General features: G+C 36.8%; 1 long non-coding RNA gene across 4 annotated transcripts in view; it reads left to right on the forward strand.

Annotated features, from left to right (window-relative positions):
* Positions 1-15,544, forward strand: part of LOC105662397 (uncharacterized) — a 57,558-nt gene that overhangs the window by 8,207 nt on the left and 33,807 nt on the right. The gene's annotated exons all lie outside the window — the stretch shown is intronic.

Raw genomic sequence — 15,544 nt, forward strand, 5'->3', positions numbered from 1 at the left:
TTTAAAGATGGGAGCAACGTAGAATTTGAAATAAACAAAGACATATGGTGATTGCAAGCGGATAAAGCCGATCCTGCAGGAAATCGTGAATCACGAGCAGACGGGTGGACAGTAGACAGCAGATTTATCGTGTTCTATGTACTTTCTCGTTTCTGTAGACCGGAGGGCATGATAACTCGAAACTGCTTCGTCTCATGCCGTTTCCACCGACGCGAAAAATAATCTTGCTACCGAGATGCTTAAGTACCATTGTTACAAACCTCGATCCTGTTGCTTGTATTTATATCTTCGTTTTTGGTGTTCTTTTATCATTGTACTTTTATAGTTTATCAATTTCTTGTGAAAGCTTTTTGTGATTCTTTCATAGTTCAATTTCTTGTGAAAGTTTTTTGTGATTCTTTCATAGTTCAATTTTTTGATAAATTTTATTGTAATTGTTCTGATGATTGTATTTGTATCTTCGTTTTTTATATTCTTTTATTATTGTACTTCTATAGTTTATTAATTCCTGGAGGGTTTCTATTTAAGTTAGTCCAATAATTATTTGTTAAATTTTATTGTAACTGTTCATAGTTTATTAATTGTATATCAACTTCTGGTGTAATGTTGTACTCTGGTCTGATATTGTAATTTGAATTTTATTGTAATGTTATAGTTCATCTATTTTTCATTCACTTTTACCACAATGTTCTTATATTTCATCAATTGTAAATGTACTTTTTTATAATGTCTTCATAGTTTGTCTGTTCATTAATTTTTGTCATGTAATTCTTTCTGTAATTCATCAATTATGTACTGACTTTCACCAGAATGTTGTACTTTGTCAATTATATATTGTTATTTGTTATAATGTCTTCATAGTATGTCAGCTATTTATTCATTTTTGTCAGAATGTTTGTGTAATTCAATTATTTATTGAGTCTTGTTAGAGTGTTTCTATAATTCATCATTTATGTACTGACTTTCACCAGAATGTTGTACTTTGTCAATGATATATTATTCTTTAACATAATGTCTTTATAGTTTGTCAACTATTCATTCATTTCTATAAAAAGGTTTTTGTAGTTCACTTTATGTATTGAGTCTTATCAAAATGTTTTTGTAGTTCAATTTATGTATTGAGTCTTGTCAAAATGTTTTTGTAGTTCAATTTATGTATTGAGTCTTATCAAAATGTTTGTATAGTTCAATTTATGTATTGAGTCTTGTCAAAATGTTTTTGTAGTTCCATTACTTACTGAGTCTGGTCAAAATGTTTTTGTAGCTCCATTACTTATAGTGTTTTATCAGAATGTTTGTACAGATCAATTATTTATAGAGTTTTGTCAAAATGTTTGTATAGTTCAATTGTTTATAGAGTCCTGCCAAAATGTTTAAGTACTTCTTCAATTATTTACTGACACTTAAAATGTTTTTGTAGTTGATCATCTGTCGGTTCCCAAAGAAGTTCTTCAAAGAAATTTCCAACTTAGAAAATGGCGTCGAGCACGTGTCGGAGACTTCCGTTGGACAATGGTTCAGGTGTCCTTGACACAATATTTTGACGTGCTGTCCTTACACAGTATAACAAGTATCCTCGCCCAGGAGGTGGCCATAGCTAATCCCGAAACGAGGAAATCTTTGATGGCGTGACACTCGTCCCGGTGAAAGCCCTCCTGGGAATCGTCTTCGACCTCTTTCCGATCTCCCAGATTACTCGACGACTCCTACGGTGATTGTTGTGCCTCTTCTGGACACTGTTTTGTCAACGAATATCCTCCCACTTTTCGGAGATTATCCGTGGGATAATGTATTCGGATTATGTGTGAAAATGACATTACTAATTGGTTGATTCTATAAATTTGCTTTTGACAATGCGGGTACTAATGTTACTTCTTTGTCTGTTGTAAGTTTATGACATAAGAGTATTGTAAAGTAGCAGGTATAATATGTCGATTTAAAGCTTGAACTCCATAGAAAATAATTATGTAGAAGTTTCATTAGTATTCTTATTGTGAAATGACTGGAACTTAATTGTAGCTAATAATGATCAGTGTGTGTAATGTCTCGATTAGGTGTAATTCGTGTTAGTAATATTTCATGACATAAAAGTTTTACAAACCAGTAATTATGCTATACCAATTTAAAGCTTGAACTCTATAGAAAATAACTATGTAAAAGTTTCATTAGTATTTTCAATTCGAAGCGACTGGTATTTAATTATAGCGAACAATGTCCAGCATGCGTCTCGATTAGATGTAACATGTTGTTAGTAATATTTCATGACATAAAAGTTTCACAAACCAGTACTTATACTATACCAATTTAAAGCTTAGAGTATAAGGAAAATAATTGTATAAGGGACTTTTTACTTTTCCTACTACAAAATGGCTGAGCGCTATCCAACAAGTTCCAACAAACTTACTGCACTTCGCATACAGTTCCCTACAGTTCAACTGAGTACAATCTAAAGAGTACTTCATACTTGCACGTTTTTCAGAAGCTTGATACATCCAATAAAAATTCGGAAGCTCCGTAAGTAAGCAGTGCAGTACAAAAGGGCGACGTGAAAGGGTCGTAAATGTTTCTTGAAGTCTCCAACGACGTATTTATGTCCCAATAAAACTTTCTTCTTCCGGCTTTCGGTCAAGGTCGAAGGCTCGACAAGCTCGCCGATTTTCTCGGGGAAAAAGAGAAAGAAGGGTGGATGCTGGTGATCCAAAGTGGCGCGTGCCTGCTCCGCGGGAAGCCTGTTAAATATTTTGGAAATATTGACCGAGTCCCCTAGATCGGCACACGAAAACAAGATTTATGTTCACTCTCGACACACCAACCCAGTTTTCCTATTTCACTTTTCAAGGATCGATTCCAAGGACGAACCCTACGTGATTCTTTCAGTGACTGAAAGAAATGTTTCTTCGATCTGAGAGACTTTCATGCCGTGAAATTGGTTACGAACGAAATCGTTCAAAGTTACACTTCAGCTGAATGCTCTTATCTTGCATGATGAACCATTTTGGAGATTTATGTAGTTACGTTGAAATTGAAGGAATTGTTGTTCCTGGGGTTAGACCTTCATTTTTTATACATTTTATATTATATTCTTGGGCATTTTTGTTGTGGAAGTGCAACAGTAGCTGAATTGTATCTTTGAGTCAGTGTGCGCTGTGATTGGATGTCCGCCATTTTGAAGAAAAGTAATGTATTATGTATCTATGTAGGTAGTTTCCTTACACCTTAAGCTTTAATTTGATATGATATAAGTATTGTTTTGTTATACTTTTATGTCATGAAATTTTGTTAGACTTTGTAGCTATCTTTGTTGCAACCTCCAGAAATTTCAACCTCCCAACTTCTATAATTAAAATTTCGACTCTCTTAAATTTCCACTCTCCCAAATTTCCAACCTCTCAAATTTCCAATCTCCCAAATTTCCAACCCCCCAAAGTTCCAAACCCCCAAATTCCAATCTCTCAACTCCTGTAATTCAAATTTCCACTCTCCCAAATTTCCAACTCCTCAAATTTCCACTCTCCCAAATTTCCATTCTCCCAAATTTCCAATCCTTCAAATTTCCACTCTCCCAAATTTCCAATCCCTCAAATTTCCAATCTCCCAAATTTCCAACCTCTCAAATTTCCAATCTCCCAAATTTCCAACCCCCCAAATTCCAATCTCTCAACTCTTATAATTCAAATTTCCACTCTTCCAAATTTCCAACCCCTCAAATTTCCACTCTCCCAAATTTCCATTCTCCCAAATTTCCAACCCCTCAAATTTCCACTCTCCCAAATTTCAACCCCTAAAAATTCCAACTCTCTATCTCCTACAATTCAAACCTCCAAACTCCCAAACCCGAAACCTACCTAAAGTCCTAAACCTACCAAAGACCTAAAGTGTTAAAACCCTAAACCTAAAGTACTGCAACAATATGCCTGCACTTGCAATAAACGAAACTGTTCATTAATCACCGTTAGCAATTGTAAGGAACATTATTTGTGGAACTATAGTTCACGATTTGAATACTGCACTCTTTGAATTCACCTCTGTGTTCTTGAAAGGACAGAGAGTATTCATAGGTCAGTTTAATTGTAGGTCAACCGGGTATGAACCATATAACTTTGCTCCTAAAACTTTAAGTATTATTTCGTGAATCATCTGATTGTCAAATCTGGGCCTTCGTGTTTAACAATTTCAGAGTAATAATAGAGTTGGGGTAAGTGGGTGGATGGCTGGGAATTAATTTTTCTTTATGGAAATCCAGAATTTGGTTGACGGATGTCGAGGGACTAATAGGTGGAGGATTAATTTGTTGGAGGTGTAATTTTTGACTTGTTAGTTAAATGATGCAGAGGAATATTTTTTAACAATTAATTTAAAGAAGCTTTATGTACATTTATGATATAATTCAAGATGTGTAAATAAACGAAAATAACAATTAATATAGAGGACACATTTAATAGGACAAGTTTAATATTATACTTCATGTGATTAAAGTAGCTACGTCACACATGTTGTGTTGAGCTGAAATAATTCAACCTGTGCAAACAAACAAAAACAATTAATAGACACATCTAATAGAACAAGTTTAATATCATGCTCTGTGTGATAATTATTAAGGTAGCCTACGTCACACACATGTGGGCGGCCGTTGATAATTGTCTGTTATCAATGTTCCACAGTCCCAAAGTTCAAAGTTCTATTAGTTCAAATACATAGTCAAAAATACCGAAATTGAAAGTCTCCAAAATTCCAAATGATGCCACACTTGAAGCTCCAAAACAGCAAGACGGTGAAATGAAAAAATTCCAAACAGAAAAGACTGCAAAATTGAAAGAGTGAAAAATATGAAACTTGAAAGAAAGTTCGAAGATACAGAGTCCCTAATGACGAACGTTTATTAGAGGAAATAAGGTAGCAGGCGAGTTTCGGTAGATGGAGGAATTAGTTCCAGCCGTTATAAATAACTGGAAACCGTCAGGCGGTAGTATTGGTCCAAGTAACTAAGTATAAGTGCCACGGTGCATATAACCGTAACAGTGCACCGCTTCACGAGGAAGTCGAAGAGGAAACGAGGCGGCCCTAATAGAAGGTTTATTATTTTATGAGGCTACCTTGTGCTTTGTCCCGGGCTTCTGTAAATCATCGAAAAGTTGGACGCACGGTAGCTCCCACGCAAACCAACCCTCCAGTCTTCCTTCGCCTTTTCTTGCGCTTTGGCTACTCTTTCCTGCATTTTAACCTTGACGAAATTACTCCCTCTTAACATTAACTTTTCGCATGCCAGATGCAATTTCATCTGGAATATCGTTTAACTAAACCTACAATGTGTACTTAATTTGAAATTGAAGTTAAATAATAAACAAACGATGAAACATAAAGTACACGCATTTTGATGAAAATCAATTCTGATTTGAAGAAATATACTTTAACAAAATGTGTACTTTATGAGAAGAAACTTGTGAAGCAGTCATTTGGTAGTTTTCGTGTTAAAATATCATCTGAAGTAGGCAATGATGGCCGCTCACAACATGTGTGACGTAGGCTGCTTTAATAATTATCAGAGGATATTAAACTTCCATTAAATGTGTCTATTAATTGTTTTCGTTTGTTTGCGCAGGTTGAATTATTTCAACTTAAGAGTTTGGTCACTTTGAAACTTTGAATGTCGAGCCCTTATAACTTTGAAAAATTTGCAATACTAACTGCATGTAACTTTGAAAATTTTTAAACGAATCTATTAATGTATCACCTACTATATTAAAATTACTGAATGTCTGTCTTAGTCACTTACTATGTGACTTACACAGTACGATTTAATTTCTATACCAATGTAAGTCTACCTAGTTTTAATGTCGCACATATAACAATAAAGAAGTGCAACAGTAATAAGCGTATATAGTGAAATATAAAAGATCGTCCCGGCAAGATATAAAGAGGTAAAGTTACATAAAGCCGCAGATCTCATCAGGACGTAGGTCGATCGTAAAACGAGGCAAAGGGTTTCCACACGTTCCCTGTGGAAGCTAATAAAGGTTAGAGAAGAGACAGCGACGTAGCTGGCTATAGGTGAGTTAATTCCATCAAGGGAGACCTGATTCATTATCCAATATCGGACCTCGTAAATCCTGGCTAGGCCAAATAAATTATCGCCCTGAAACCGTCCCGTTGACTTCCCTCGCTTTCCAGGATTTCCGCCAGATATCTCTGGATACGCTTTCGAATACACTCCATTTCTTTTCTCTTTCTTTATTTACTTTCAGTTCGAATTGATAGAACTATTTGATTTTTCCAATTTTGGAAAGGTTAGGGTTATGTTTTGGGAGAGATTATAGGATTAGGTTAGGTTAGGGTTAAGGTTAGGGTTAGGGTTAGGGTTAGGGTTAGGATTAGGGTCAGGGTCAGGGTCATGGTTAGGTTTGGGTTTAGGTTTAGGGTTAGGGTTAGGGTTAGAGTCAGTGTTAGTGTTAGGGTTAGGGTTAGGGTTAGTGTTAAGGTTAGGGTTAGGGTTAGGTTTAGGGTTAGGGTTAGGGTTAGGGTTAGGGTTAGGGTTAGGGTTAGGGTCAGGGTCATGGTTAGGTTCGGGTTTAGGTTTAGGGTTAGGGTTAGAGTCAGTGTTAGTGTTATGGTTAGGGTTAGGGTTAGAGTCAGTGTTAGTGTTAGAGTTAGGGTTAGGGTTAGTGTTAAGGTCAGGGTTAGGGTTAGGGTTTGTGTAAGTGTTAGGGTTAGGGTTAGGGTTAGGGTAGGTTAGGTCAGATTTGGAAATAGGGTTTTATTTGGTACTTGATTATTTTTCTTACTAGAAAATGTGACAGGATGTTTTGAAACTTGGGAATTTTGATGTTTAGGAATTTTGGAATTTAAAGACTTGGGAATTCTATAGCTAACTATAAAAATTTGGAAATTTACCAAATTAAACTCCTTAGAATACTACTCAAGCGTTCAAAAATTGTATAACGCCTAAATTGAGAAATTCAGAAATTTGCAAATTCACCCACAAATACAAAACTTGAAAAACTATATTATACAAAGATTCCAGAACTCCACCAACAGAAAATACCATAACAGTTCAGTAATAAAACACCTAAAAATTGTCCATACCTCGCGGATAGAGTAATTAGGCGTACCGCATTGGTCAGAGCGGTAGACCCCGATTCGACCTTGCGTGTTTGCGGATTTTAAAGTCGTGTCAGAAAGCTAAGAGAAAATGTGGCTCCTCTACGCGAAGCTGCAGTTGTGGCCTGCGAATACAATCGGGGTTGTAAATTTTTTCCCAAAATTCTGCCTCCAGGAGGGGTTTATGCGTTTATGCATTTATGTTCTTGTCATTTGGGGATACTGCAACCAAGCTTACCTTTCTAATCTCTGTTCGGGGCACTCGGTAACCTTTGTGTTTTACGTCATATTACATTTGTCTCATATGTTCAAATATTTAATGTAACACATAAATGTAGGCACAAGGACATAATTCAAGTACAGGCAATTATATATCTGATTATTTTTGTGGAAATAATTTTTGTCTAAATAATGCACTTTTGAATTTTATTTTAATACCAAGAACTTGATAGTTGATTTTGTTTGTGTGGATATTTTGTTAGAGACATATTAAATGTCTTCTAGGTATCTTAATTTATGTAATTCATATGTGATCTGAATATGTGTATGTGTGTTATGTAATTCATATATGATCTGAATATGTGTATGTATGTTATGTAATTCATATATGATCTGAATATGTGTATGTATGTTATGTAATTGATGTATGATGTGAATATGTGTGTGTATATTATGTAATTCATGTATGATGTGAATATGTGTATGTATATACATACATATGTATGCATATTATGTGTGTCTGTATACATACATGTGTATGTACATTATATGTGTCTGTATACATACATGTGTATGTACATCATGTGTGACTGTATACATACATGTGTATGTACATCATGTGTGTCTGTATACATACATGTGTATGCACATCATGTGTGTCTCTATACATACATGTGTATCTACATCATGTGTGTCTGTATACGTACATGTGTATCTACATCATGTGTGTCTGTATACGTACATGTGTATCTACATCATGTGTGACTGTATACATACATGTGTATGTACATCATGTGTGTCTGTACACATACATGTGTATGTACATTATGTGTGTGTGTGTATACATACATGTACATACATGATGTGTATGTGTATACATACACGTGTATACACATATGTGAATACATTATATGCATACGTCTACATAAACATTAATGTTTCAATATTCCATAACTATTCCATAAACACACATACACTTCAAAAAACAAAATTATCTCTCTTTAATCGACTTCCCAGCAAACAAGTTAAGAGTGTGGACTCTTGTGTCCACAACTTAACTGGTTTGTTCATTAACTATCGACGACAGTAAATTACTGCAAGGTTACTTTTGTCCGTGGAAATATCGGAAAAACGCTGCGTTCCGTAGAATTGCTAACCATACGACAATGGCCACCGGAGGGTAAGTTTTGGTAGAAATTACTGCGAGTTTTGCAGCCAGTCAAGAAAGGTCCGTGCGGACAGGCATAGGGTGACGAAAAGACTGGACGAGCAGTAAATCTTCGGATGGTTTTATTTTGGTTTATTATCTATCCAGCCTTTTCCGTCTTCTCCTCGTACCTCGGGTTCGTCGATTTGCCAAAGACCAGTGACACCGTAATATTGACCGTGTCTCTCTGTCCGAGAGGTAAACGAAAATAACGAACGGAGATCACCGATTTTCCCCTTTTATGCGTGCGTGTAAACTCTGCGCTTTTCTTCGATTTTGAAACGTCGTTCCTTGAGTTTTGGTACGATTTCATCGTTTTATGGCTCTGTTCAAACTCTTCTTCGAAATCAAGCTCTTCTCCTTTCATGGAGAGAAAACGTTTTTGGAAACGAGCGCTTCCTCTTTTCGAGATATTCGTTGATAGAAAATTTCAATTTTGATTTAAGGAATTTGGGAGAGGAGCCAAAAGGTCTGCCATCAAAAATACATATATCAGCAAATATTTAAAACTTGCATTCTACATTTAAACACATGGAAGAGAATATAAAGTAAAACGATAATCGATGAAAGGAAAGCTGGCAGATTCCTCGAATCAATTTATTGCGAACGATCCCTAATTCTAATCGGTAGTGCGATCTTTCATAGGATAATATTTCCCTCATAAACGCGGAGCATGTCGAATTCTGGTCGTGGCGGGTACCAATAAATAACTTCGCCCTATTAGTTTCGAATTGACTCTCGATACGAAGCGTGACAGAGATCCTTTCGAGTTTCTCGCTCCCGATGTCTCGATGCGTCGTCCTTTTGTCGATCGATTATCGATGCCGATGCGACTGTGGGAATTAATTCGAGAAACTGTAATCGATGTCGACGGCCTAATGTGTGGGAACCTGCGTACTGTGTTTAACTCGGATCGAATTACGTTTCGAATACAGAGTATTCTTGTTTATAAATTTATGCATTCCTGTAGTTTTACATGACAAAGTGATTCATTTTGTAATTTTTTCACATTAGTGAGTTGAAATATTTTTAAACTTATTTTGGAGTTTAGATGTTTAGAAATAATTGCAATTCTAAATTTTTATATTTCATATTTCCACATTTCAGCATTCTAGCATTTCAGCATTGCAACATTCCCCTATTCCAACATTTCCCAATTCCAACATTCCCCTATTCCAACATTTCCCAATTTCAACATTCCCCTATTCCAACATTCCCCTATTCCAACATTCCCCTATTCCAATGTTCCCCTATTCCAACATTGCCCTATTCCAACCTTTACCTATTCCAACATTCCCTTATTCCAACATTGCCCTATTCCAATATTCCCCTATTCCAACATTTCCCTATTCCAACATTCCCCTATTCCAACATTCCCCTATTCCAACATTCCCCTATTCCAATATTCCCCTATTCCAACATTGCCCTATTCTAACATTCCCCTATTCCAACATTCCCCTATTCCAACATTCCCCTATTCCAACATTCCCCTATTCCAACATTCCCCTATTCCAACATTCCCCTATTCCAATATTCCCCTATTCCAACATTGCCCTACTCCAACATTCTCCTATTCCAGCATTCCCTTATTCCATCATTGTCCTATTCCAACATTCCCCTATTCCAACATTTCCCTATTCCAACATTCCCCTATTCCAATATTCCCCTATTCCAACATTGCCCTATTCCAACATTCCCCTATTCCAACATTCCCCTATTCCAACATTCCCCTATTCCAATATTCCCCTATTCCAACATTGCCCTACTCCAACATTCTCCTATTCCAGCATTCCCTTATTCCATCATTGTCCTATTCCAACATTCCCCTATTCCAACATTTCCCTATTCCAACATTTCCCTATTCCAACATTTCCCTATTCCAACATTCCCCTATTCCAATCTTCGCGTATTCCAATGTTCCCCTATTCCAACATTCCCCTATTCCAATATTCCCCTATTCCAACATTGCCCTATTCCAACATTGCCCTATTCCAGCATTCCCTTATTCCATCATTGTCCTATTCCAACGTTCATCTATTTCAACATTCTCCTATTCCCAATTTCCACATATCCCTAATTCCACATATCCCTAATTCCACATATCCCAATTTCCACAGATCCCACATTCTACATATCTCAATTTCCACATGTCCCACATTCTACATATCTCAATTTCCACATATCCTAAATTCCATAACACTCCTTAATATTCAACTAAAAAAAATATGAACAATTCTAAACAAATAGACTTCACCTAAATTCAGATAGCATCTTCCATCTAGATTCTCCGAAAGACTTCTATTTCCTAACAAAGAAGTACATAATGTCACAGAAAGAGGGTAATCGGTAAACTCCGAAGCTCCAATATTTGCAAGGCAGGGTGAAATATTTGGAAAATACGTTTAGGGCTGCGTGACGATGAAGCATTAGGCACAATATTTGGGTGAAGGCGAACCTGTGGCTAATTGAAAAGTCAAAACTGTTGAAAAGAGCTCCCTGTTAGTCGTGAAAGCGTGGAGGCGTAGCACCCTACGGGACGTCCCGTGGTGTTCCTCACAAAGGGGGGGATGTTTGCACCCCGACTGCGATTCAACCATGACGAGACGCGCAACTTTACCGACAGACTTCTGTGCATTTGCACGAACACGAGACTTCATCAAATTATTTGGCTACGTTAGATACAATTACTAAATCAAGATCGACAAATAAATCACATCACAAGATTACAAAATATAAAAATTCAAAAGCAATGTGCTATTCCTTATATTTAATCAAACATAAGACAAATCGAGCAAATTGAGTAGAATTTATCCAGCAAACTGAGTAGAACTTTCTTATTTATCAAATAGGACCGCGTTTCTCTCGGGTTTGTCCGAACACTTTTTACCCGGAACGCATGAAATTTGCAATTCGATTTGCAGCGCTGGAAGTGGACGTCGTGCAGACACGTAACCGGCTAGTTGTCGGCCGCGGGAGGTCTATGGAGACATGACCAAAAGCTGTCGACATTTCTTTACGTCGACGAGACAAACTCGATCACGGTTTAACCTCGTCTACGAAACACCGGTTTCCTTTTGCTTCGCCGGAACAAAAAAGATACTGTCGTCGAGCGTTTCCTGCGGTTGCAACGAGACCCATCCTACCCACTTACGACTTTAGATAACGAAAAAATTTGTTACGGTGTGAATGGCGACTCTTTTGTGACGCCATTTTGGTGTTGATTGTTTGGAGTGAAACGTCAACGAGGTTGAGGAGCGATAGTTGTTGAGGTGTGTGAGAGTAGTTGATTTTTGGGGTGATTTTTTTAATGGGAGATGTGCTGATTGGCGGGAGGTAATTTGGAGATTTTGGAGATTTTGGAATTTGGGGATTTTGAAATTTGCGATTTGGAGATTTGGGAATTTAGGGGAGGTAATTTAGAGATTTGGGGAATCGGGAATTTAGAGGAGGTGATTTAGGGATTTTGGGAATTTTTGCGACTTTGAGAATTTTGGGATTTGGAGATTTGGGAATTTAGGGATTTGGGGATTTTGGGGATTTTGGAGATTTGGGGATTTGGGGATTTGGGGATTGGGAATTTAGGAGTTTAAGAATTATGAAATTGGGGAGTTATGGAATTGGGGAATTATGGAATTAGGGAATTAAGGAATAGGGGAATTATGGAATTAGGGAATTATGGAATTGGGGAGTTATGGAATTGGGGAATTATGGAATTAGGGAATCATGGAATAGGGGAATTATGGAATTGGTGAATTATGGAATTAGGGAAATATAAAATTGGGGAATTATGGAATTGGGAAATTATGGAATTGGGAATTATGGAATTAGGGAATTATGGAATAGGGGAATTATGGAATTGGTGAATTATGGAATTGGGGAAATATAAAATTGGGGAATTATGGAATTAGGGAATTATGGAATTGGGGAATTATGGAATTGGGGAATTATGGAATTAGGGAATTATGGAATAGGGGAATTATGGAATTGGTGAATTATGGAATTGGGGAAATGTAAAATTGGGGAATTATGGAATTGGGGAAATATAAAATTGGGGAATTATGGAATTGGGGAATTATGGAATTAGGGAATTATGGAATAGGGGAATTATGGAATTGGTGAATTATGGAATTGGGGAAATGTAAAATTGGGGAATTATGGAATTGGGGAAATATAAAATTGGGGAATTATGGAATTGGGGAATTATGGAATTAGGGAATTATGGAATAGGGGAATTATGGAATTGGTGAATTATGGAATTGGGGAAATGTAAAATTGGGGAGTTATGGAATTGGGGAATTATGGAATTGGGAATTATGGAATTAGGCAATTATGGAATTGGTGAATTATGGAATTGGGCAGTTATAGAATTGGGCAATTATACAATTGGGGAATATAGAGATTTGAGAACGTAGAAATTTAAAAATTTAGGGGTTGTAATGTAGGAACTTGTCAATGTAGGAATTCAATAATATACCTATTTAGAAACCTTAATTAATGGGAAATTAAGGAACGTGGAAAAAAACTTGAAAATCTACGAACTCAGAAAATAAATTACCAAACTTGTCTATTCCCCAATTTTCCAAACTTGAAAATCCACAAATTCAAAACCATAAACGCTTAGAAATCCCATAATTCCGTAACCTAACCTAAAAATTTAAAAACACACCAATTCAACGATCCCTTAATTAAACTCCCTAAATCCAAACCATCTCTACCAAATCAAAAAATCCTCAAAAACCTTGGCAACCCCCAAAAGTAGCTCCCATAAAACACCCATCTCCATAAATATCTTTCCTTACAAAGACAACATCGAGAGGTGACATTACGAATTACGGAAAACATGAAAATTATTGACTGGGATCGCAAGACCCCCATAGAAGTCTGTTAGGCAACAAGAGCCATCGGTACGTTATATAGCCGGTTACGGTCATAAATGGTACAAACCGAAAGATCTGGTCGGACCGTCGGTTTTTTCTGCGGGAAAAAACGGGGTCCCTTTACGACGTCCACGAAGCGTCCAGTTAGCGTTCGTTCGTACGAAGTTAACCCTTTTTACCATCGACAGTTTTTTGCTCGCGTAGCCGCAACGTTCGGAAGCTTCTTTACTGCACTTCGGAGGGCACAGTTTTTGCCCCAGTTTTTGTACCGTTTTTTTACTTGTTCGCTAACAGACTTGCTAAGAGACACAGTTTTTTGACCCAGAAAAAAAAGTACCGCTGTGGGTCGCCGAATATTTCGTCACCCTTTCAGACTTCTGCGCAGAAGACGGAGTTATCAATTTTTAAGGGAACAAAAAATTTGCTGCGAGAACTTTTTGCAGTTGTTGGAGTAAATATTGTAACTAGCGATGATGGGGAGGTATGGTAAAAAGTTTCACACCCGAACGAAGAAGCTACTGAAAGCAGAATTAATTATTGAGAACCATTATTTTTCTTAGGTTTGTTTGACGCATGATTTTGGGGATGTTGAGGTGTCTTGGGGGTGAGATTTGAAATTTGAGGGTGGAGGGAGGGTTGGAGGAAGTTTTGGGGAATTTAGGGGTATTTGAAGAGGGAGCTAGGGAATTTGGGACTTGGGAAATTTGGGATATGAAGAATTGGGATATGTGGGAATTTGGGATATGTAGAATTTGAGATATGTGGGAATTGATATATGTGGGAATTGGGATATGTGGAATTTAGGAAATGTGGGATTGGAATATGTGGAATTTGGGATATGTGGAAATTGACATATGTGGGAATTGGGATATGTGGAATTTGGGATATGTGGGAATTGGGATATGTGGAATTTGGGATATGTGGAATTTGGGATATGTGGAATTTGGGATATGTGGAATTTGGGATATGTGGAATTTGGGATATGCGGAATTTGGGATATGTGGAATTTGGGATATGTGGGAATTGGGATATGTGGGAATTAACATATGTGGAATTTGGGATATGTGAGAATTGATATATGTGGGAATTGGGATATGTGGGAACTGGGATGTGTGGAATTTGGGATATGTGGAATTTGGGATATGTGGAATTTGGGATATGTGGAATTTGGGATATGTGGAAATTGGGATATGTGGAATTTGGGATATGTGGGAATTGGGATATGTGGGAATTGGGATATGTGGGAATTAACATATGTGGAATTTGGGATATGTGAGAATTGATATATGTGGGAATTGGGATATGTGGGAACTGGGGTGTGTGGAATTTGGGATATGTGGAATTTGGGGTATGTGGGAATTGACATATGTGAAGATTGGGATATATGGAATTTGGCTTTTGTGGGAATAGAAACATATAGGAATTGACATGTAGAAATTGGAATATGAAGGAATGAGCATACGTAGAAATTAGGATGTAAGGAAATACAATAACAACATAACCTACAACTTACAACCTACATAACTTCCCCCAAAACACCAACAAACTTGCAAAAATGCTTCACACAATCAAAGCAAAAATAATCAAATAGTGATCGCAATAAAAAAAAAGAATATTTCACTAGCATGAACCAGACTGGATACCTGCCGCTCATAAAATCATAAAATCTCCAGACTGGCCAGGCGAAAAAAATCGCTACGCTGATCTACCGTCATAAATATAAAACGAGTCGTTTTGTTGGTGGCCCGTAAAAAAATCATCGAAAAAATTTTTCGGGAAAACCAATCAGCAGAGTCGAGGTAGGACGAAGGTTCGTAAGGAAATTATAAAATATTTAAGCATTATATTATCTATCCCTGAAAAACTATCGTTGTAAACCGTTTAGCCTTTTTTTTTCTTGGACGGTCAAGTAGTCACGGAGGTAACTATTAAGGAAGGTGAATTTTCTCGTTCGATTCTTCTCCTATTTTTTTTTGGATTGGCTTGTAACATTTGGGTGGATCATTTTTATTGGATGAATATGACTGTTGAAGTTATTTGGGGGATATTTATTTTTTTTAGGTAAATTGATTTTTAGGGTGCATGGGAGAACTTCAAAGTTTAGGTTTACTAAATTAGTTATATGCAGATATGCCAATTCCACATA

This window comes from Megachile rotundata, chromosome 8, assembly GCF_050947335.1.
Source record: "Megachile rotundata isolate GNS110a chromosome 8, iyMegRotu1, whole genome shotgun sequence".
NCBI lineage: Eukaryota > Metazoa > Arthropoda > Insecta > Hymenoptera > Megachilidae > Megachile > Megachile rotundata.